At 33.7% G+C, this 25,322-nt stretch overlaps 1 protein-coding gene across 1 annotated transcript in view; it reads left to right on the forward strand.

Annotated features, from left to right (window-relative positions):
- The window catches only part of LOC145241554 (uncharacterized), a 46,651-nt gene that overhangs the window by 19,828 nt on the left and 1,501 nt on the right, over positions 1 to 25,322 (forward strand). The gene's annotated exons all lie outside the window — the stretch shown is intronic.

The following is a 25,322-nucleotide window of genomic DNA, read 5'->3' on the forward strand; positions in this document are numbered from 1 at the left end:
ATGTCTGTTCCAGCAGCCATATTTGTTCATCTAATACATAATGACATAATAATAATTGTTTGCTTCTGCATAACGAAACGGATCTTTAAAAAATTCAATCTCCCGAAATTTTAACATGCTGGAGGAGCTGTTTTGCATGAAAAATAATTATTTGGATCTTGGAATGTAACTATACTGTTATATATATATATATATATATATATATATATATATATATATATATATATATATATATATATATGTGTGTGTGTGTGTGTGTATGTGTGTGTGTGTGTGTGTGTGTGTGTGTGTGTGTGTGTATGTACGTATACATTTAATTCAGGATACATCACTATTCAACATGGAATGTATCTTATGTTATAAATGTGTGACAACAAATTCTAACCAAATCGCCATCTCTTAAAAGGTTAAAACTTTAGAATGTTATTTACATAACATCGTTTTATAAATAGAGATCAAAACATTATCTTTCGGTGCAATAAATAATGTAATGGCCAAACGGCATCGTTATTATTTAATAAAACTATTAAAATCTTATTAAAAAAAAAAAGAATTGGACAAATTCGATAAAAAGTTTTGATCTTCGTATAGGTCTGAGTTTTCAATTTTATTCCTCCGGAAAAGAAACAAGCAAACATCATGTAAATATGCTACGCATAGTAAGGCACTCTTATGCCCGTCCTGGTAATTCTGGTAATCTGATATCTAGTATCGAGTCACCTACGAGAGACTCTCCTTCTTGAAAAGGTATTAAGCGCCTTCGTTTCACACTGTTAAGATGGCAATCTTAAGATATAGATGCCGCGACAAATTTGTACACCTGTTCTCGTGGGTACTGGGACACTAACAACAATCTAAATGACATTAACGCAGTAATCTTATAAGTCGTGCATTACGGAGGGGAGGCGTATTAAATGGATGTATTCTTTAAATAAAGACGTTCTTTCTGTATTACGAGGTTGGTTTAATGACTGACAAGCTTTTTGCTTTAAGCCCTGTACGTCTTATGAAGGACAATTAGTCGTTTATTAGCAAGTGTGTTTTCACTCGGCACTTATATGGCACAATCACGTTGACGCATCGGTTCTCGCCAGATCACCGAAGTTAAGCAACGTTGAACCTGGTTCATACCAGATGGGTGGCTATTTGGGAAGGCGAGGTGCTGTATGTATCGTGAGGTAAAATACCAGGTTGAGAAACTGGCGCGGTCTATCCTTCTCTTCATGGTAGATGGGATTCTCTTAAGCTGTGGTAGGCACACAATCTAGTGATGGCGTCACGATAAAAAACAATACCCTTCATAGCCCTGGCGAAACATCAAGTATTCAGCTACCAACAAGATTTGAATTACACTACAAACTCGTATAGTGAGTTCAATCTCGGATACGGCCGCACTGGAAAAAATAGCGATTTTACTCGGCATTTGCATCCAATCATATCAGAGAGGCGGTAGCACTCTCTATATAGGGATATCCTTTTGCATTTCCAATGCTTTTTTATTCTTGTTATAAATATCTTTCAGTTCAATTAATAATTTAATGGCCAAACAACACCGTACTGATTTTATTATACTGTGAAAATCCTATTAAAAAATAATAATTGAGAAATTATTTCTTATTGATAAATTTATTACTGATATAATTAGTTCTTCTGATTTTTAGAGGGTTTCCTCCCATATGCACTATCGCTCCACTTAAATCACAACACAGCTCTACAAAAAAAAAAAAAAATTTGGTGTCTGAAATTTTGAAACTAATATTGGCTGATTCAAAGGTGTTGATTCCAAAAAATTTTGAAACTAATATTGGCTGATTCAAAGGTGTTGATTCCAAAAAATTTTCAAACTAATATTGGCTGATTCAAAGGTGTTGATTCCAAAAAATTTTGAAACTAATATTGGCTGATTCAAAGGTGTTGATTCCGAAAAATTTTGAAACTAATATTGGCTGATTCAAAGGTGTTGATTCCAAAAAATCATACTCATTTTGCCTGTTTAGCTCTAGTTTTTTAGCTATGAAATGTTGCATTTATTATAAAAATTATCTATTTAAAAGAAAATTTTGTAAAGTGGCAAAAAAATAAAACATAAAGGTTTCATGGGCAGATTTACTAATATAAATTCATTGTTTTTTTTTGTTTTTTTTTTTGCTTTTTCCTCATGAATACAAGCGCAATTTTTACAACAATATGATATAATATATATATTTTTAGGGTAATAATTTTTGTTTTTAGACTTTCTTGAGTTGCAAATATCTGGCTTGTCTTGTTTAAAACACCAGCAGTCGCCCGACACTATTATCCTGTCCCATCGGCCTTGATAACGCTTTTCCATTACTTTTGGTGAAATCTTTCTCCCTGCTCGTCACTGAAATTGTCAAGATTGTCAGGAAATCTTTCTAAATGCCTGTGGAGAAAATGCACTTTTATGTTTATGTTTATTTCAAGAACCTAGAAGTTATTTAAGAGCTTTTCGACAATATCTTTGTAATTTTCAGCCAATTAATTTTCTTTCATGGAATGTGCAATGTTTGGATCTTTTATCAATTTTCTTATTTGAGAACCATCGAAAATACCAGTCTTTTGTTACTCAGTGCTTAATCCTGGAAATTCTGATGAAATGTACCGAAAACATTGTCCGGTTTTATCAAGAGCTTTGACAAACTGTTTCATGAGTTCTAGTTTTATCCCTAAATTTGGAACAAGTTGCTCATGAATGACGTTTTCTTTCACGAACATTTAGTTTGTCTTGAACAGGCCAATTTTTATTTTTTATTTTCCAATGATTTGTTTTATCTCTGCTATCTCAATAGCACAGAAAGGAAGGAAACTTTATATAACCACTTGGTTCTCCTAATAAAAAGTCTACCATTTTAAAATCAACACAAATAACCCATTGATGATTTTCATATTTCTGCTGTGTTAAGACAGTTTTATATTTTATAGCACCGTATGTTTCCTTTAGTGTTGTTGAGTGCCCGATAAGTAATGTATACATATTGGAGTTATGTAAGAGCCCACATTCCAAACGTCTTTTAGAGCCAAGCAATTTCCATTCATCTAGTTTAAATTCTTTTATACCTAACTTTAGGAGACGTCCAGGAATATCTACACACACACACACACACACACACACACACACACACACACACACACACACACACACACACACACACACACACGCACGCACGCACGCGCGCACACACACACACACACACACACATCTGGCAATTCTTCAAAGAAATTAATAAATTCATCATCCCGTGTTCGGTAAAAAGTCATGTTTGTTCCAGGATGCAAAAAATGTCTATCATTGAGTTGAGAAGCTAAGAGTTTCTTTAGAGAGCCAAGAGATTCTTTAAAGAGGTTTCAATCTCTTATCGAATCGTTAAGTTCTTCTTGATCAAACAATAAAGTTATGTAAGAGTATTTATTAATGTATTCAGTTTGAAAATGACCTGAGGATGGCGGTAATAATCTGGATCATTTGTATTATCTAGTTTTTCAAACTTTATCTAAATTTTCATAGGGTAAATCCGGCAGCTCTTTGAAAACAGATATCAGAATTTCATCACTATGAACCACTGGTTTAATTGCAGAGGAAAGATTTAGGTAAAACCTGGGATTTTCGCTTCTTCTTATTAATTCCTGTTAAATAAATTGCACAAAAATAACAGTTGTTGAAGTGATTTTGTGGCTCTCACCAAATTATTGGTACTCCACACCTCAAGGATTTTCAAGAACGTCGAGTCTATTTCCTCAAATGTTCAATACATATTTTGCAAACTATATGTCGAACCAAAGTCTTGTCTTGATCACCGAGATGCACACCAAAATAAACATGATAAGTTTTTTCGGATCAAATCTGTTACACTTTTTTCATCATTTACTCGAAACTCTTCACAAATATAACAAAATGAATCCGAATGTTTCTTGCAGGATCGAGTTCTTGATGTCCTTTTTGTCAATTTATTGAGTTATTATATCTGCAATGAGAAAAATTATAAAGCTCAAACTATCACGAAGTAAGTAGATACGGTTATATTTAAGTGAACTTTCCAATAGTAATATACAATATTGGCTTAGAAGTTATAGGCTAGAAACAAGTAAAATGATCGTGAACAGTTTTAAAAAGATAGCATAATTATACAGGTGAAAAAATGTATTCAATTTGAAAAAGCTAATACTTCTTAAGTAAAACATCAGACCGGTTTTCATTAAGATATGAAACTTTAAATACATTTTTTCAATCTGACTTTTTGAAATTGAAAAGGACAATATTTTCAACATTACATTGTGTTATGTTTGACGTTCATCTTCGTCGCCAACTGTTATGTTTGCAGGTTGAACCAAATAACGTATAATGCAATACAAATGAAGACTCAACAAAACAAAGGTAGATCAATAAGAAGTGTATTAGGAAAAGTATATTTACATAATGGTTGTCAGGTAAGAGAGTCTTGGCTGGAGAACATATCTGCTCTCGGCTCAGCTTTCAGTGGCTTCTGATTAACACACACTCAGACTAACCGAGCCTTGCTATTTATGAGTAATATTATCCACATATGTAAATGAGTGGGGGCCACTACAACACATTATAATGTAAAGTTATAAATAATTAATATATATATATATATATATATATATATATAACTGTAAATTCTATACCATATTGTAAATCACTCTTTTAAAACCATTATACATTTATTTTAGCCGCGTTCCTAACACGTTAAAAACGTATATAATTTTTTTTTATTTACGCACGAGACGCTTCACTAGTTCAAGAAATTTAAATATAATTTTAACTGAAGCATATAAAAGCATCCGGATTTTAAACAAACAATAATCAAAACTGCTTGAAGACGACTGTTGAAAACTCAGTCGAAAGTACTTGCAAAGAACAAAAAAGAAAAAAATGGCCAAGACGACTATGGAACTTTCTTACACAGATTCAACCGAGAAACAAGAAAGATAGAAAAATTGAAAAACTACAAAGAAAACTTATTAAGCAAGAACACTCTGTGCTATTTAACAATAGTTGTCTGAATGAAAACATACGGCCTATATATATATATATATATATATATATATATATATATATATATATATATATATATATATATATAAATTAGTCACTACTTATCAAGGCCCGCAAGCCACTCGGGGATAAGGGTTATTGCGTGTACAGTACGTTAGTATTGGAGATTTGATAAAGTGTCTTACTTAAGGGGGCGGTTCATCAGGAATTTGTTTATGTTGGACTTGAAGACATCCAGGTTGTAGTCAGGTGGGAAAAAGGCAAACGGAAGAGAGTTCCACAGGCGTGCACTTCTAAGAAAGAAGCTTTGTTCATGGAATCTACGTTTTGGTTTTGGCACAGATAAAGAGTGGGGAAAATTTTTGAGAGTGGTTTCAGCTAGATGGGTATTTATCGTGAACGATTGGCGAGGGGGACCAGAGATTGGAGCTCAGACAAGCACTTGCCATGGAAGTAACGATAAAACAACGACAGGCTAGCGACGTTTCTCCTGTGGGAGAGAAGTTGCAGGGAAGAGAAAATGGTATCCCCCCACTAAGCCACGAAGCCTATTTTGTACTCTGTCAAGGCAGGATAGGCTGTTTTTAGCAGCTCCTGCCCAAATGTGGTAGCAGTACTCCATCTTTGGACGTACTTGGCTTTTATATAGATAGAGAATTGCATCAGTAGTGAGATATCTTCTGGAGCGGTAGAAGGATCCTACCATGTTTCAAGCGACCTTGGCAACAGACTTGATGTACGTGTTCAATTTCAGGTCAGGAGTAAACGTCAAGCCCAGAAGCTTATTAAAACATGGAGCTTCCCCTAGACGAGAGCCATCCATTTCAATTGATGCCAGATGGAGATCAGAGCGTTGATGATGTAAAGATAGAAGCTTGGTTTTAGATTCATTAAAGGTAACCAGCCACCTCTTCCCCCACTGTACCACGCACTCGCGATCAGAGGAGAGAGAATCAGAGAGAACTTTGTGATTTACAGCCTTTGATATGTTGCCATAGATGGTCGTGTCATCAGCATAGATGCCAACGAATTATTTAAGTATGTGTTTTGGGAGATCATTGATGTAGATCAAGAAGAGAGTTGGGCCCAGTATGGACCCCTGAGGGACTCCAAAATTAATACTGAGGGCCTCTGATTTCTGCCCATCAATTACTACTCTTATGAGCCTATAAGAGAGAAATGATTATACCGTAGCTGGAAATCTTGTGAAGTAGGCCTTTATGCCATACCTTATCGAAGGTCTTTGATATGTCAAGAGCAATTGCCCAAGAAAGGAAGCCTTTGTCAGGAGATTCACTAATCCTATGAGATATAACCGTTAGCACATATGCTGTAGATCTGGCAGAACGGAAACAATATTGAGTGTCACTAAGAAGGTTATTTCTGCTGAGGTGGTTGACTACTTCTCTATTTAATATGGATTCCAGCAACTTACTCATGACACACAGGAGACTTATTGGTCTGTACTGAGAGGGAGAGGACTTATCACCTGATTTCTTAAATACAGGGCATACTGATGAGGTTTTCCAGCGTGTTGGGAAGCACTTCTCCTTAAGGCAACGCTTAAACAGTTTTGTAAGTATGGGGGCAAGTTGTGGTTGAAGCTTTTTCAGCACTATAATTGGAATGCCGTCAGGGTCAGTTGCTTTACTGGAATCAAGGTTCTTGATTAGCTTGGCGACCTCACGCACAGATATTTATATGTTGCATAGTGTGTTGTCTGTTATAGGAGGAAATTCGGGGAGTTGATGGCCTTCGTCGCATAGGGTGTGTTTTTTTGTTGGAGCAGAACTCCATGGAAACATTCTACTAGCTCATGGAACCCCTATGCAATAGTTTAGTTTTCTTATGCAAAAAAAAAAAAAAAAAACGAAAAAACAGCATTTATAAAATACAATGAAATAAAAATACTCCTATGATTTTTAGTGCAATTCTTTTAGCGTTGACTCTATAATAAGAATATTTAAAAGCAAACCTAATAATGGCAAGACAATCTAATTTTTCAAATGTAGCGAGTTTAATTACGTAAAATTTAATATATTTAAACAATATATCATCTAAAAATCTAATATATAAAAGGATATATGTCTGTCTGTTCGTCTGTCCGTCCGTCTGTCGGTCAGTCTCCATATTTTCAAACTCTATCTCTCCGAAACTAAAAGTCGCAGAGCGGCGCTAGGGGCCTCAAATGATTGGATTTTTTATGGGCCGTTCTTTTATGGGTCTTTAGCCGGTTAAAATAGTTGTTAAGGGGTCAAAAATAGGTAAAAATTGAAAAAATTGTTATACATTTTGTAGATTAATTTAGTTTATTTTTTAATTTTTAATCTGTTTAAATGCATGTCACGTTGGAACAGTGGTAACGTGGCCAGCTTTGAATACTACAGTTTTGGTTTCAGTTTCGATTCTAGCTGATGGCGCCCAAATACTTTTTTTTTAGTTTTAAAATCATGACTATAATAATATATTTGAAATCTGGACAAATAAAAATATCATATTTAAGCGTATTTTAAGCCCGGACAAAGGTCCCATCTCCCGCTAGTATGCATATAATATTCAAATAGATTTTCAAAATTGAATTTAACAATCTGTTTATTTGTTTTTTGTTCTAATTTAGAAATTGCGGACCCCTGGACAGTACTGGCGGAACGCAAAGGTTCCATGGAACTCTCGCTGAAAAACACTAATATAGATAAAGACGTTTTGTCTTAGTCATGGGGATAGTTTAATGTAAGGCAAGGTTTTCTGATTGGAGCCCCGTAGGTCTTATGATAGACAATTAGTCGTTTATTGGCAAGTGCGTTTTCACTCAGCGTTCATAAACAATCCTAAACGAAGCGGCACCAATTACAAAGTGATATTAAAGTATATTTACATTAATTATCTTTTGAAGAGAAAGACATGCACCGCAGAAAGTAATTAACGTTTTTCTAACCTTGTTTGAATGATAAAAAATGTTTCGTCACATCTGGTGGGATCTTGTAGTTGTCATGGCAATAGGTAAGTACTAGTTTATTTTTTCATCTGGAGAAACACGGATGGTAAAATACTTAGTGTTTTTACATCGTTAAAAGAAACGGATTTATGCTAATGAAATAGTTTCTTTCATCTCTTGTCGTTCACTACGGCAAATTGCAATACAAGAGGTTACAACATCTACCGACCATCTCTATTATTGTATACATCTTAAGCCCCCCCCCTCTCTCTCTCTCTCTCACACACACACCCTCTCTCTCTCTCTTTATACACACACACACACACACACACACACACACACACACGAGCACACACACACACACGAGCACACACACATACTTATATATAGGGTGTCCCAATAAAATGTATGCATTCTTTAAATTATCTCAACTTGCTACATGAATTCGCTATGCCACGTTTCCAAGACATGTTTAGGAATAAAGAATGGTACTTCCAGCAAAATAGAGCACCTCCCCACTATCATGACGTAAGAACCTATCTTGGTGGTCACCTGCCAAACAGATTCGAAGGACAAAGAGGAAGTATAGAGTACTGCCCTCCCTGGATTTGATCGCCACTTTGGATTTTGGAGGTAGGGGTATTTTAAACTACAAGGTTCACACCACTGAACCAGCTACAATGAATGAGTTGAAAGTAGCCACTGAAAGACGATGTGTTAACATATCAATTGAACTGATTCGGAACGTTTTAGATTCAATCAGTGAACTTTGTCAGCTGTTCATGGGCCACAATGGCCAATAATTTGAACACGTTCGATAATTAGTTGGTTTTTATATTTATTCAAAATATTTTGATGCATGCAACTTTCTTTATTTTAATAAATGTTGGTTTTATGGTCATTTAAAGTATGTATACATTTTATTGGGACACCCTGTATATATACACAGATGGTCAAAATTATGGAGCACTAATAAAAAATCGAAATCATGATTCACACTTATACATTTAAAGGTTAAGAATAGTGGAGAAAACATTAATAAATCTATTTTAACAACAATTAATATTTGGCATGTCCTTTTGTCTTTATAACAGCTTTTATTCGCTTTTTGCATATTATTGGATGAAATGTTGCAGGTGGTAGGATCTATTTTCTGCCACTTTTTATGACGTTTGGCCTCTAATTCTTGGGACCACAAAGTTTCAATGGAATTTAGGTCTAGAGATTGAGGGCCCACTTCATTATGATAATCCCTTGTTTCTCAAACCGACTCATTGAAACTTTTGACGTGTTGCACGTGTTGGCAGATTACATCACTTGAAATGTTATTAATTGAATATTTTTGTCAAAAAGGGTTGGTAAATTTAATTGGCATGTTAATATAAATTGCGGAGTTAATTCTGCTCTCATATGCCTGAAGAATCCATGCATTCCCAAACCATTACGCTTCCTCCTCCTCCTCCTCCTCCTCCTCCTCGTCCACCAAATCTGACAGTTGTAACTACACAATCAGGATAAAATGCCTCTCCTTCCCTACGGCGAACATAAAATGCTCCAGGAGTGCCAAAAATCTGATGAAAAGAAAAGAAAAAAAAAATGAGAATTTGATGTAATTTTTGAATAAATGTTATGGATGTGTATTCACATAAAATTTTAATTGCTCCTTTCAAAGTTTAGGAAATAGAAGCTGTTAACTTGCCTCAAAGTTACTTTCGTCAGCAGAACAAACAACTTTGGCCCAATCAACAGGTGTCCAATTTTTTTTTTTTTGCAAATACCAGTCATTTTTTTTCTTGTTGGCGTGAGACAAGTATGGTTCTTCGTTGCTTTGCATCCTTTTAATCTCGCTCCTAATAACCTTCTTCTCACTGTCTGTTTTTGATACGTGTTTGTTTTGCGCACTTTCTAAGTTAAGCAACAAGCTATTTCCTTCTTATCTGAACGAGATGCTCTTTTGCAAAGATCTGTCTTTCCTAGCAGTTGTAGACTTTTTTATGGTCTTATCCTTTTCCGTTTTGGAAAGACTTTGTTTCCCTGTACATTTTAATCGTTGTTTGATCTCCCTTCCTTGAACATTCCATATTCCTAGGAATTTTTACCTGAGAATATTCTTCACCAGATAAAGCAATAACTTGTATCCTTTTAACCTCTAAAAGCTGCTTCCTTGAAGATATTTTCAATTAAATATACTATTATAGCACTGGCAGAGATCAAATATTACCTGAAAAAAAAAAAAACTTTTGGCATAACAATGAATCATTTCGAATATTAGAATGCTTTACTATATATATATATATATATATATATATATATATATATATATATATATATATATATAATGAGAATGATGGAAATAGTATTCCGACGAAATAGAGAAATAAAGAAAAGAACAAATCAAGTTATGTCTTCATCAATGTTTCGTCTTTATTGCGAGAATTCCTCTGGATGAATGAAATTACGAAACAACGGGCAACACCGGGTACCTAGGCTCATTAAAAAATAAACAAAACATCATTATAAAAATTTCATAAGTTTCAAATATATATATATATATATATATATATATATATATATATATATATATATATATATATATATATATATATATCAGAACTCATAATTCTGAATATGTTGGCGGTATTTATTAATATAATACGTGTGAAAGTTTGAATATTTGAAACTCGCATAGTCATTTTACCTGTCCACACGTTGGGAGTAATTTATTCTCTGTGCACATGTAACTCTGTTCTCGTCGTAAAAGAAAGATAAAAAAGAATCGTGTTCACAGCCACATTCTTGGATATCAGCAACATCTGTAACATGCTTTTATTTCTAGTCGGCCTTGCTAATATACGTCCGACAAAAATCTAAATAAACAAGTATGTTGTGACTGTTCTTTTCAATCTTTCTTTTAAAACTCAATGTTATCACGCGCACAGAAAAGGAAAACTAATCTCTCTCTCTCTATTTTTATTAAGTTGAATATGTTTATAGGTTTATTATTTATATTTACAGCATAATTAGCTCTTATACTAATCAATCAGTCATTATTCTAGGCATAACGGGCCCAAATGCGGGCTAAATTTAGATTAGTTATGTGCAATTTGTGCAAAGGGATAAAAAAGGGGACAAAATCCCTTCATGAAACTCTAGATAACTCCAAATTTAGTGAAATTTTTATAATTTAATATATAAAAGATTATATATCTGTCTGTCTCCATATTTTCAAACTCTATCTCTGTTATATAAGGTTATATTAGAAGAGGGTACCACTTGTGCGCGTATGTTACGTGAGTTCTTATTAGTAAAGATACGAGTCTTAGTGAGAGTTTGTCTTATTACAGAGAGGGATTTTGAAAGATTCTGAGAGAGAGAGAGAAGTTGTAAGAGACTTAGAGAGATTCTTATATTAAAATGTTCATTCCTAGATGTGTTGAAGAATAAGAAGGAGAAAGCTCTTTGAGTGAGGACATAGTGTTCAGACATTGTGTAGACATGATGTAGATTCACATTGTAATATGAGACATTTTATAGCACAAATATATAATACAATTTCACTTTACCTTTTTGTAAGAATCATAAGACAAGACGAGCTTTACAAAACACATAATGGTTTATTTCCATCACCAAGAATTCAAAGTCTCACATTTTTCCTTGAAGTGACGTCTCGCTTCCTAGACGCCTGACTGTCTCTGAGTTTTCTCACTGACTGTTTTCTAACTAAAGTTTTTCTCTATTCCTAGAACTTTCTATTTTCCGTGACGTCATACACATGTTAAAACATGTGCCTTCTTTCACGTGTTCTGGACATACGTGTCCAAAACTTTTCCTATTTCTCAGTAACCTATTTTTCCAATATGTTAAAAACATTATCTTATAAGCTGCATTCTTTCAATTTAAAATTTCATAACAAACTTGATAGGCAACATTCTTTCCTTGAAATATTTATCTATATTCTAAACAAATGTTTGTTTTACATTTTTAAATTCTCACACGTAATCTATTTCTAAACCTAGATTACGAGGTTCGAATTTCGCCTATGCTATTTCATTTTCATTTTAACTAATCTCTCTATTTTTATACTTATATGAAAAGGGGACAGCCCTTATCATGTGACATCTCCTCCGAAACTAAAAGTCGCAGAGCGGCGCTAGGGCCCTCAAATGATTGGATTTTTTTAACGGCCGTTCTTTTATGTGTCTTTAGCCGGTTAAAATAGTTTTTAAGGGGTCAAAAATGGGTCAAAATTGAAAAAAATCGTGATACATTAGTTTATTTTTTTAATTTTTAATCGGTTCAAGTTGGTACACTGGTAACGTCACCAGCTTTGAATACTATGACAGCGTATGACATGAAGGTTTTCTCAGGAAAATCAGATCATACGGTATCACTGATGGAGCTCAAATACTTTTTTTTTACTTTTGAAATCACGACTCCTTAATAATATATACGAAATTAAAATATCATATTTAAGCGTATTTTACACCTTGGCAAAGCGTGTATCCCCCGCCCTCCAGTTGTTAGTAGATATTGATTAATAAATATTCAACTAGTTTCATTCTCCTTGACAAATACTTTAAAATGTTTTTAGAATCTATACTCCTCTATTTTTTGTGTGTATTGACATTCATATTAAACCCCATTTTTTTTTCTATTTATTTAATTTAAAAAGAAAATACAACTTTGTTATATATGGATCATGGAATTGCATTCCTCTGCAAAATATCTAGTTAATTTGCATATTCTTTAAAACATTCATTTTAATTAATTCCCTATAATTTTTTTCGGTTTTCTCATGGGATGATCATCTTTAGTTAACTGTTACGTGTAATTATATTCATGCAGATATTCTACATGATTTATACTTGCGTAATATTTGTGTGAAAAGGTTATAGTAAACACAAACCCCTTTTTTATATATATTTATGTATATATATATATATATATATATATATATATATATATATATATATATTTGTTTAAAAACTTTTGTCTACCAAACTCCTCTGTCATTTTTGGGTCTACAAATATGAAACTTAATACATAGAATATTCGAACCTATGCGAAACCTTATATTTAGCTATTAGCCGGGGAAAAAGCGCAAAAGTGTGAAAATTAAAAAAAAAATTATTTGCCAGGGGAAGATCGAACGACAGCATTACGAATATGTATGCGTAACGTAATAGCTCTTGGTTAATGTTGTAATTTTTAGCCTTGCTGCAAACAGATCTTCATAGGTCAGGCATTAACGTCAAAGGAAAAAGTAAATCGTAAGCTAAACGTTTTCGTTTCGATTCTCGGTGGTGATGCACTAGTCATTTTTTTTTAACTTTTTAAATCATTACTATATGTTGGGTCCAATATAATCCCCTATATAGAATAATTTGATTGCAGAAATTCCCCTTTGGACCAAATTACCTAGGTTTGCAATAATAGATAACACATACAAATTTACCCACCATCTTATGTAACTTTTGAATGCCGTGACAGACACATTTAATCGTTATAACAAAATCCTATCTGACTTCCTACGAGCGACATCATCATGATTGCCAAGATCTATAGAATAGTAATTCGTATTTCCCCTCTACCTGAAAAATTCTCCAACCCTCCCAGTAAGGACCGGATAAATATATTACCATTATAACTATATTGACCCGACACTCTAATTAACTGGATTAAACACGCAGACACATACAACTACCATTGCACTTCATTATTCGAAAATAATGATTTCTCCCTAATAACATTCCGCTTATTCTCATTGGCTGCGACCATAAATTCTATTATTCCTGATTGTACACTAACATACAAAAAACGAACATTGCAGCCCTTAATCAATATGGCCGATCAATCGCCATGCATTGTTTTAAATCATTTATACTTTACTATCGTCCCTTTTCCTTTATGTTACAGACTGATTTTTACATTTACTTACAAGTTACACATACCATTGCGCATTTTTTAGGATTAACATTATTTACACATTGTTACATAAAAAAGGTCGCAGCTTTCTTTATATCATATCCGTTTTCCGCATCCTAAATTGACCGATGCTAAAATGAACTGATCTCTTTAAAAATCATTTATACCTTACTATCGTCGTTTCTCCTTTATTATACATACATATATTTACATCAATTAACCATAACATTTAGTTAAAACTTACATATGCCATTACGCATTATTTCGATTAACATAATTTACACATTGTTACATTAAAAAATAAATTCGCAAATTTCTTTACATCATATCCTGTTTGGCCGTCCTAAATTGACCGATGCTAAAATGAACTGATCTCTTTTAAAATCATTTATGCTTTACTATCCTTTATTTTACAAACTGATGTTTAAAAAATTAACTATAGCATTTAGTTAAAAGTTACACATGATATTACGCGTTATTTGGATTAACATTATTTACACATAAACGTTCAACTAAATTAAACACGTACTTTGTTACATTATCGAGAAAAATATTGCGATAATATTTTTCTCGATGATGGTCACAAAGTGGGTGATCAATTATAATTGAAAACTGATCCCCGACGATAAAAGTCATAATTTTTTTTTTTTTTACACTTTTACTTTTTTCTTATCTGTAAGTTACGTTTGTTATCGATGATATTAACGTGAAAAAAGAAAAATAATGTTAATTGTGGGATTTACGGGGGGGGGCATTTACATAAACGTCCGACGAATCTCTTGATAAAAGAGAGTTGTAATAGCCCCCTACATCAAACTGGCACCGAACCTAAATTCGGGCAATTAGGCAAAAAAAAAAAAAAAAAAAATTATATTTTACTTCCGAAACTATTTCTTTTTATATAAAACACATTTCCACATTCTAAGCCTGAATTACCTCCAGATAAATTATCCTTTTCATTACGTAAAAATTAAAAAAAATTCTCCGCCGAGGTAGCTCCAGTTCTCTCCAAACTTTACAACAAATCCCTTAATGAATCTTGCTTTCCTTACTGCTGGAAAACTGCTTCTGTGGTACTAGTTTTTAAGAAAGTTTGGCGAAAGAACTGACCCATTAAACTATCGCCCCATTAGCATCCTCTCACTTTTCGCCAACATATTTGAGTCCATAATTAACTAAACTTTAGCCCATCACCTTACAGATTCTAAACTTCTGACCAACCAACAATATGGATTTAGGCAAGCCCGTTCCACAGCAGATATCATAACTGTAACCTCTGAACGTATATACCATTCACTAGACAAAGCAGGGGAGGGTAGAGCCGTAACCCTAAATATATCTAAGGCTTTTGACAGAGTGTGGCATGAAGGTCTTCTCACGAAAATCAGATCATGCGGTATCACTGGACGAATACTTAATATAATTAAATCCTTCTTAAGTAATAGAAAAATCCAGGTTGTCCTCGACGGTCGTACATCTAAACAATATGATATAAATGCGGGAGTACCTCAGGGGTCTATCATTTGACCTTTATCATTCCTAATATTCATAAATGACAAAATTTTCTCTGAGATGGGTATATATGCTGATGACACCACGCTCTATAACAGGCACGACAGGAAAACAAATGAACACATATCTAAGGAAATGTCAGAAACACTAGAGGAAGACCTCCAATTTGTAGTGAAATGGGGACAAAAATGGATGGTCACATCGATGCTGCCAAGACTAAACTTGTTTCCTTCAATAATTACAAGAAACCTTTTCTACCACCAATAGCAATGACCAAAGACTCATTACCCGAAAGTACATTTTTTTAAACTCCTCGGTCTAACGTTCACAGAGAACATGAGTTGGAACAGTTACATTGAGAGCATTGCCAGGACCGCTGCGAAGAAGGTAGGCTCTCTCTTCCGTGCTAAAAAACTACTAACCCCTGAAAGTTTCCTGTACCTCTATAAGGCCATCATTTGCCCATGTATTGAGTATTTTTGTCACATTTGGGCTGGTGCATCTGCTACTAGTCTCTCGCCCCTAGATAGACTTCAAAAGGTCGCCAACCCGATACGTCCTGAACTGTCATCTAAGCTTCAGCCTCTGTCTCATCGACGAAATGTTGCATCCCTCTGCCTGTTCTACAAGTATTTTAATGGTGAATGCTCCGGCGAACTGTACTCACTTGTACTCTCTCGACGTATAAACCCGACAAGCAGCTAAATCCCATCTCTTCACAGTAGAGATCCCTAGATGTAAGAGAGCTTTCTACTCCAGTAATTTCTTCTCTAGAACTGCTAAACTTCGGAACTTCTCTTCCTGGTCCCTGCTTTCCCAACTGTACTGACATGAAGAAGTTCAAGTGTAATGTGAACAGACATCTTGCTGCCTAACTCCCTACATAGTACTCCTGTAGCTTATGTTCCTGATAGTAGCCTCTACATCAAAGAGCCAATGTGCTTTGTTTGAGGTGAAAATGCAATTTAAAAAATATCCAAAAATATTTTCATTCAGTTTGTATTTGACTACATTTGCGCCAGTTTTTTTTTCTTCCTTTGTCTGATAAATAATTTATGCTGCTAAAGTACACACTTCCCCCTTACTACATTGCCTATATGCTTATTTGTTATATATATATATATATATATATATATATATATATATATATATATATATATATATATATATATATATATATATATTACTATAGTTGTTTTTTATTTAGTTCTCTTTTCAGGACTACTTTTCCACACTGCTCAGACATTAACTTTTTTAGGTACTTTTTTTTACATTGTTAGGAACTACACTATTTCCTTTAAACGGAGGACTCCTATAGGTTTTAGACAATGCTGAATAAGACAACTTATTTTAACTTTGGTGGAGACAAGTAGTTTTCGAAATATAATGACATGCATTATGCCCTGTAATTCACTGTTCTACGCACGCGCAATAAAAAAGTGTACTTTGCGGGTGGGTATGCTGAGAACATATATCAAGGTTGAACTTTGGGCAAATACTTGGACAGTCCTCCTTCATAAAATGGGGTGTCTATTCCGAAAGCCGTTCTTACCATGGCGAGGTTGGTCGTTCTAACCCATATAACGTTCTTAGCCTGAGAAGGTTAGGGGTGCCTATTCTAAAACTCGTTCTTAACATTAGAACGTTGGGGATTGGCAACCAACCAACCAACCAACCAACCACCACCACCACCACCACCACCACCACCACCACCACCACCACCACCACCACCACCACCACCACCACCAACAACAACAACAACAACAACCATAGTTTAATTTTTTACGAGGAGAGGGCATATTTCAATCGGGCAACGCACGTTAACGGGTCCTGCTAGTGTAATAATAAATACGAAATCTGCATTAATCAAAATATCATATTTAAGCGTATTTTATGACTGGGCAATGCCGGGCGGCCTGCTAGTGGATAATATTAGTACGACTTTGTATTTGATAATATATATATATATATATATATATATATATAAAATTATTAATAAGATAACATTTTTTTACCAGTTTCAGAAACTTATCGGTATCAAAAGCTTCGGAAACGTCGGCAATACTGAGCTACGCTAGGAGTATCAGAAGCCGCCATTAAAAACTTGAATAAACATCTGATTATATAGACTGTCTCTGTTTCGAAGCTTATAATCAATATGACAATGTAATTTCAAACCGTAATTTTTTCTCTCAATAAAATGAGGAAAGAGAAAATTTTAAAATAATGACAGGTTTAATTTGCAACTTATCAAATACGGATTCGTCAAAAGGGCATAATTATTGTCTCTTTTTTTATTACGTGATGTTAATTAAAATTAGTATTTTGGGGCCTCCGTAATTAAAAAAAAAAAGCACACATTTACTTATAAGTTTTTGCCGTTAAACAAAAATCCAGTCGACCGATTTTTTTTAATTCTCTTAATGAAATACACGAGTTTTGGATTATTATATTTTTTCTACTTTATCGAGTGATTTTTTTCAAATACCTAAAAAAAGAAAACATTGAATGAAATAAAAAAAATTGTCGTCAGCGTCCGGTATTTACTTGACGATATAAGCATAACATGAGCTTTCATTAAAAAAATCAACGTGGTTTTAAAAAAAAGGTTTTACACTTTAGACTTTACAGGTAAATTTCCCCCAAAAACACTTCCTTTTTTTTTTGGTTTAAATTAGAATATTAGAATATTTTATTTATTGATCTTCAATTTGTGATATATAAAACTTAGGTTAGTAAATTAATTATATAAATTTTAATAGACATTTCAAAATGGGGTGGGGGTGAATTAAAAAAAAAACGTTTGTCTAAAATATTATATTCGGTTTATTGGAAAGAGCATAAAATTACACATTGACCCTGAAAATATTGTAAAAATTGAACCAATAGAAAAATTTTGATAGATTTTTAAAGTTTAAAAATTGAAAACGTTTCACTCGTAAAATTTAATTGATTTCATACGTAAAAAAAAATGGCTGGTTGAACGCGCACCGGCACTTTCTAAACACTGTTTTGTAAAAAAAAATAACAAATTTCTATTATTTTTTAAACAACTTTAATAGTTTATTTTGGAAGTATATTCCATACAGAAAATACACAACCCACTTTAAAAAGAGAACCTAGGAGTTTTTTTTATATTTTATTCGGAGTTTTCTGTTAGGGGTGTCAAAAATTCCCCCCAAATTCTGATACACCTAGAGCTGCGCATACTGTGAAATTTTCGTACTGTCCCGCGCAATGCAAATGACTTGCTATCGTAATTGATGAATCCACGGTATTTGAAGTGTGTCAAATTATTAACAAGGCAATTTGTTTCGTCAACAAAATGGGTCATAAAGGTGGTTTGAGTAGTTCTGAAAAGAGTACTATTACAGAAGAGCTAGCAACAGGAAAACTACCCTCGAAATATCAAAAATTATAGCAAAGTACAATCAAACTGTGAAGAAGGACCCTACAAAGGTACGTAAAGGTAAATCTAGAGTTGTTTCACGCCGTTCCCTACTCCAAATTAAACGCGAAGTGTTAAGAACCCTGGGCAAACAAGTCGAGAAATCTTTAATCAAGCTGGATTGAAGAATGTCTCAAAAAGTACTCGATGTCGAAAGAACTAGAAAAGTCTGTTTAAGCCTCTGACAAAACCTCCATTAAAGCAACATCATATACAAAATCGATTGAAATGGGTAGAGGACAACATGAAAACAGATTTTTCCAAAGTTTTGTTCACGGATGAAGTGCGTGTCACTCTTGATGACCCAGATGGCTGGAGCAAGGGATGGGGTCTATATGGACGACATCTTCATCAGCGTTTAAGGCGCCAACAAAGTGGTGATTGAATAATGATCTGGGCTAGGATTATCGGAAGTACTTTAGTTGGCTCATGAAGAGTCCCAGAAGGCGTAAAAATGGTGTTAAATGCTTACATAGTTTTTTTTTTGAAGCATCGCTGAAGGAGCAAAGGTTGACATACAGAAGAACCATTATTTTGAGTCAGGATAATGCTCCCTCGCATGCAGCAAATAAAAGCAAAGAGTATTTACAACAACTGGAGTTTTCTGGGCTACGGAAGATGGAGTGGCCTGCGAATTCACCAGATTTGAACCCAACTGAGAACCTTTGGAGTATCATGAAGCGCCAATTTAAGAGCAAAGATGAGTTGTGGGATGCTCTCCGATGTATCGCAAGGAATAACTGTTGACGAAATTACAAATTTGACCAATTCTGTGAACCAACGTCTTTTACCAGTCATTCATAAAAATAGGATCGCATATCCCCTATATGTCAACGTAGAAATTGCTATGTAGTTATTGTGTTCTAAGCATTTTTCCTAGTTCATTTAATGCTTGAAAATTATTTTAATACACAAGTTATAGATATATTGTTTTTTCTCAACCTCGTTAATAACTTGACACACTGAAATAAACAGACAATCCTATCCTCTTCCATAGTTTCGCTAATACTGCTTTAAATACTATATTTTCTGACTGGAATAGCTGAATAGTATTGTAAACACTTTCTCAAAGTTTCATGGATTTTTATTTATTCACTCATTCCTTAAATATTAAAAAAATGCAACCTCGTTAATAATTTGATATATATTGTATCTGATAATATATATATATAATGAACTACAAGATCATATGGATGAAAATAAGCATTTTACTTCATTAAAATTTTGTTATATATATATTTATACACACACACACACACACACACACACACACACACACACACACACATATATATTTATATATATATAAAACAAAATTTTGATAAAGCAAGATACTTTTATTTTCATCTATGCGGGGCGCAGAAATACAAATTGTAGAAACCTGGCGCATGGTTACCCCTCTAGGTGTAATAGTCACGTAGATCTTGCCAGATCATTTAACTAGGAGAAGGGAAAACTCTGATATAAATACTGGGGGAGGAAGGCCTCCTTAGTCCTGGTCGACAAACTTCATAGAGCTGGTGACTCGAACAAATTCTCCGGTTTGAAAACCTAAAGTGGTTTTAGTAGATGAATGCTTCTGTTTAAAGCATATTTTCATAATGATACTTGATTTTTACATTTTAAACTTAAATTCAAGCTATTATCACTGTACAATAATATGCAATGTGGACTACAATATATTGTGAATTTATAATTTCATAAGAAACGATGTGGACTACAGTATATTGTGAATTTATAATTTCATAAGAAACAATGTGGACTACAGTATATTGTGAATTTATAATTTCATAAGAAACATTGTGGACTACAGTATATTGTGAATTTATAATTTCATAAGAAACAATGTGGACTACAGTATATTGTGAATTTATAATTTCATAAGAAACAATGTGGACTACAATATATTGTGAATTTATAATTTCATAAGAAACAATGTGGACTACAGTATATTGTGAATTTATAATTTCATAAGAAACAATGTGGACTACAATATATTGTGAATTTATAATTTCATAAGAAACAATGTGGACTACAATATATTGTGAATTTATAATTTCATAAGAAACAATGTGGACTACAGTATATTGTGAATTTATAATTTCATAAGAAACAATGTGGACTACAATATATTGTGAATTTATAATTTCATAAGAAACAATGTGGACTACAATATATTGTGAATTTATAATTTCATAAGAAACAATGTGGACTACAATATATTGTGAATTTATAATTTCATAAGAAACAATGTGGACTACAATATATTGTGAATTTATAATTTCATAAGAAACAATGTGGACTACAGTATATTGTGAATTTATAATTTCATAAGAAACAATGTGGACTACAATATATTGTGAATTTATAATTTCATAAGAAACAATGTGGACTACAATATATTGTGAATTTATAATTTCATAAGAAACAATGTGGACTACAATATATTGTGAATTTATAATTTCATAAGAAACAATGTGGACTACAATATATTGTGAATTTATAATTTCATAAGAAACAATGTGGACTACAGTATATTGTGAATTTATAATTTCATAAGAAACAATGTGGACTACAATATATTGTGAATTTATAATTTCATAAGAAACAATGTGGACTACAATATATTGTGAATTTATAATTTCATAAGAAACAATGTGGACTACAATATATTGTTAATTTAGTCACTCCAAGAAGCATGTGAAGCTTCCTCCATGCGCATTGCAATGGGTTTCATGTTCGTGGATGAATCGCAACATGGTCTTCGGGACAAGATCAAAGTGTAGTGTCTGTTTTTCAGATGCTGAACTTCAATTTCTTGTTCTCTGGCAGTGGACGAGAAATCCTTCACGACTGAGACAATTTTTATTTTTGTTCCTTTTCTCCACGTTAAAAAACGACCCTGGTGTCTAACTCTGTCCCGTGGGGAGGCATTGTAAATAGGAACAACTATGGCATTTTTTTAAAAAATATTTTGGATTTCGATGTACAAAAGATTATACGGAAATTCGAAAAATTAAAAAAAATGAATCATAAAGCAAAGTTGCATTTAATAATATTTGTTTGAATGAAAAATGCTGCCTATATATATATATATATATATATATATATATATATATATATAAATATATATATATATATATATATATATATTCATCCCCTTTCTTCTCCTACCACACAGACACACACGTATAGCGAAAAAAAATTTCTTGAGGTAAGACAGTGGGAAGTGAGATCGCCAGCTGAAATTAACGATAGTACAAAACTCTTCGTAAGAAAAAATAAACTTCAACCGAGAGATCTTATGATTTTTGCCGGCCTTTTAAGTGTCATTGTTTAATTTAACAAGAAAAATAAATAAATTTCTACTATGTTTTAAAGCGTGTAGTTAATATTCGTTTGCTTCCCATCGCATGAGGCTGTGCTACAAGGCCGGGAAATTAGAAAACAACAACAACAACAACAACAACAACAACAACAACAACAACAGAAACAATTATGAGTTGAATAAAAATGTATCGACTCGTCAGATATTATACTTTAAAATTGAAAACGTGAATCACTTAGCTAAGTACACGTGCATCAACGTTGCTATATGTAGGACAATATTATCATAATGGCGGTGTGAACCTTTATAATACAACAAACTTTATTTCCCACAAGACACAGAGGTGAGGAATGCGGAACACAAGGGAACGTTGGCCGCGTGTTTTTCTGTATGATCTCACGTTGTTGACGGTGTGCTCTGGAGTTGCTTGCTTGCTGTTGCGACAAGATGAAGCACAAAGTCAGAAAATAGTGGAAAATTAGTTTCTACGAGAAGGGTGAGGGGAGGAAGGTCTGTGAAAATTTTACTGTTTAAACTGGGGTCCGATTAACGCTTTTTACAGTAACGTTTTATTTATTTTCTGAAATCTAATGACACCTGTACACATTTTCTTAGGGCTGTGACAACAGCGTATCCTTTTCATTGTTTTGACTCTTGAGTATATACCTGTTAATGTTTTTTTATATGGATTGATTTGGTTCTCGGTTGATTGACCGTGTCTTACTGTGTCAGATATGTACTTGAGAGTAAAAAGAATGAAAAGAATATTCTGTTATCACAGCCGTATTAATGACCAGCTGTTTAACTTGGATTATATCAATGTCTCCTCCACAGTTTTTGTTTTGTATGTTAGTACTTCACTTACTGGAAGTGTCCGGTTAGTGAAAAAAAAAATATCTAACTAAATAGTATTCTGTTTAATAAAGCCTCGTTATGGTAAACTAGCCTTGCCAACTTATTTCAGTTAATTGAACAGTTAAAGAATAGTCACTATTTAGTAATATACAGTCTTTTATGAATTGCAGCATTAGTAGCAGCAGAGGTAAGAGATTTCATCGAATGTAGTATATCCGGTAGATATCTCACTGCTGATGCTATTCTCTATCTATATAAGAGTCAGGTACGTCCAAGGATGGAATACTGTTGCCACATCTGGGCAGGAGCTGCTAGAAAAGACTTGGCCTGCCTTGATAGAGTTCAAAATAGACTTCGTAGCCTCGTAGGAGATGTCCTTTTCTCTTCCTTGTAACCTCTATCTCACAGAAGAGATGTTGCGAGTTTGTCTCTGATGTATCGTTATTTTCATGGAAAGTGTTCGACTGAGCTTCAATCTATGGTACCCCCTCGCCAAACTTTCACAAGAAACACTCGTCTAGCTGTAAACATTATCAATAATTCCCCCCACTCTTTATCTGTGCCTAAACCTAAACGTAGATTCCATGAACAAAGAACTGCACGCCTGTGGAATTGTCTTCCGTTTTCCTGCTTTCCGGCTGACTACAATATGGTTGTCTTCAAGTCTAACGTAAATAAGTTCTTGATGAGCCGTTCCATATAAGTTATCAAATTTACCAAATTTTCATTACTAATGATTACTATATTGTCCAATTTCTACTGTACACTCTTTAACCCTTATCCTTGAGTGGCCTCTTGGCCTTGATAATGTGGTGATGCCTATGTAAAAAAAACATATTTATTTATAATTTATGCATGTTACATGCTGCAATCAAAAGAGAGTTATCTGCCCTTATCCCGACCAAATTGTTAAAGATCATTCCAACTTCCTGCTTGTCTGTCTGTCTCTCTCCTTTCTGTTGGACTTCAGTCGAGACAGACGCGTTTTCAGTAAACTGAGGTTTAGCGATAGGGGCGTCTTCCGTATCTCCCCCTCCCCGGTTCTTTCACCAGACACGCCCACTGTTTCCATTTACAGAAACCGAATAGAGCAGAATACATGTGAACCGCGAGAAAAGTGTTGTTTGTTTGAAAGCGTTTATTAGTGCATTGACAGGCGTCCAGTTCTAATCCAAGATGGTGGGCTGGAATAAACACACTCGTCACCAGACGAAAGCCGAGCCACAGTGTGGTGCCAACTTGCTTGACTGTTCTTCACGATGCTATAATAATGGTTTTAATCACATGTAAAATTATGTTTCGAAATTTTGGGTATAATTTTGTTATTCGGTTTATTCGGACTACTATTCTCACTTTGTTATTTTCATACCGTTTCGGCGGGCGTAACTTCCAATCATTTGCAAATGCCGAACTCGGTAACCTATACGAAATTACGAAGTGAATGCTTTATTTAATACACAAGATAAGTTGAACATGTAGCACGACGGATAAATGAGTTGATTAGCAATCAATTCTAAGTTACAGCTTCTGGAGGTCAAAGGTTTAACCTTTATTACAGGTGATGGTAACTAAGAACAATACAATAATTAACGTTCTTTCCTGGTTATGGCTGACGGAACGAGAACGATTTATCCACATGGATTAAATAGAAATTTCAGTTCGAAATTAGGTATGAGTGACCGAGTTTGACAGGCAGATCAACAAAGTCTAAAAGATGTACTGAATTCGGCAGAAACATTATCAAGTTCGAAAAAATAAAAGATCCACCTGAAGAACGCCGGATATATATATATATATATATATATATATATATATATATATATATATATATATATATATATATATATATATATATACAGAATATATAGAATGAGTAATTTATTTAATAAGGATATACATGCAATTATTTTGGGGATAAAGGGGACTCTTTATACCAAGGTATTTCCAAGCCTAATGCTTCTCATCAGAAGAGTAGAGAAGGTGCTAGGTAACATAATGGGGATGTGACGTCTAGCGAGGAAATCATCAGGAACGAAATAAATAAAACTTTTGATGTTGTTAAGAGGATTAATATTGAATTCTAAGATAGATGATGAGCGTACAATATAAAGTGTAATGTAAAAAGTATAGGGTTTCTATCATAGTTTTAAATTAATGTAAGTAGTTTATGTATTTAAGATTCGGGGGGAGGTGTAGGGGTAGTTGGGTTATGGTTGTATTTTATCCGTATGTAAGATGTATAATGTCTATGCAGGGGATTTACGCTAAAGGGTTTTTATCGACA

This window comes from Euprymna scolopes, chromosome 2, assembly GCF_053919585.1.
Source record: "Euprymna scolopes isolate OS-2025 chromosome 2, ASM5391958v1, whole genome shotgun sequence".
NCBI classification, from domain to species: Eukaryota; Metazoa; Mollusca; class Cephalopoda; order Sepiida; family Sepiolidae; genus Euprymna; species Euprymna scolopes.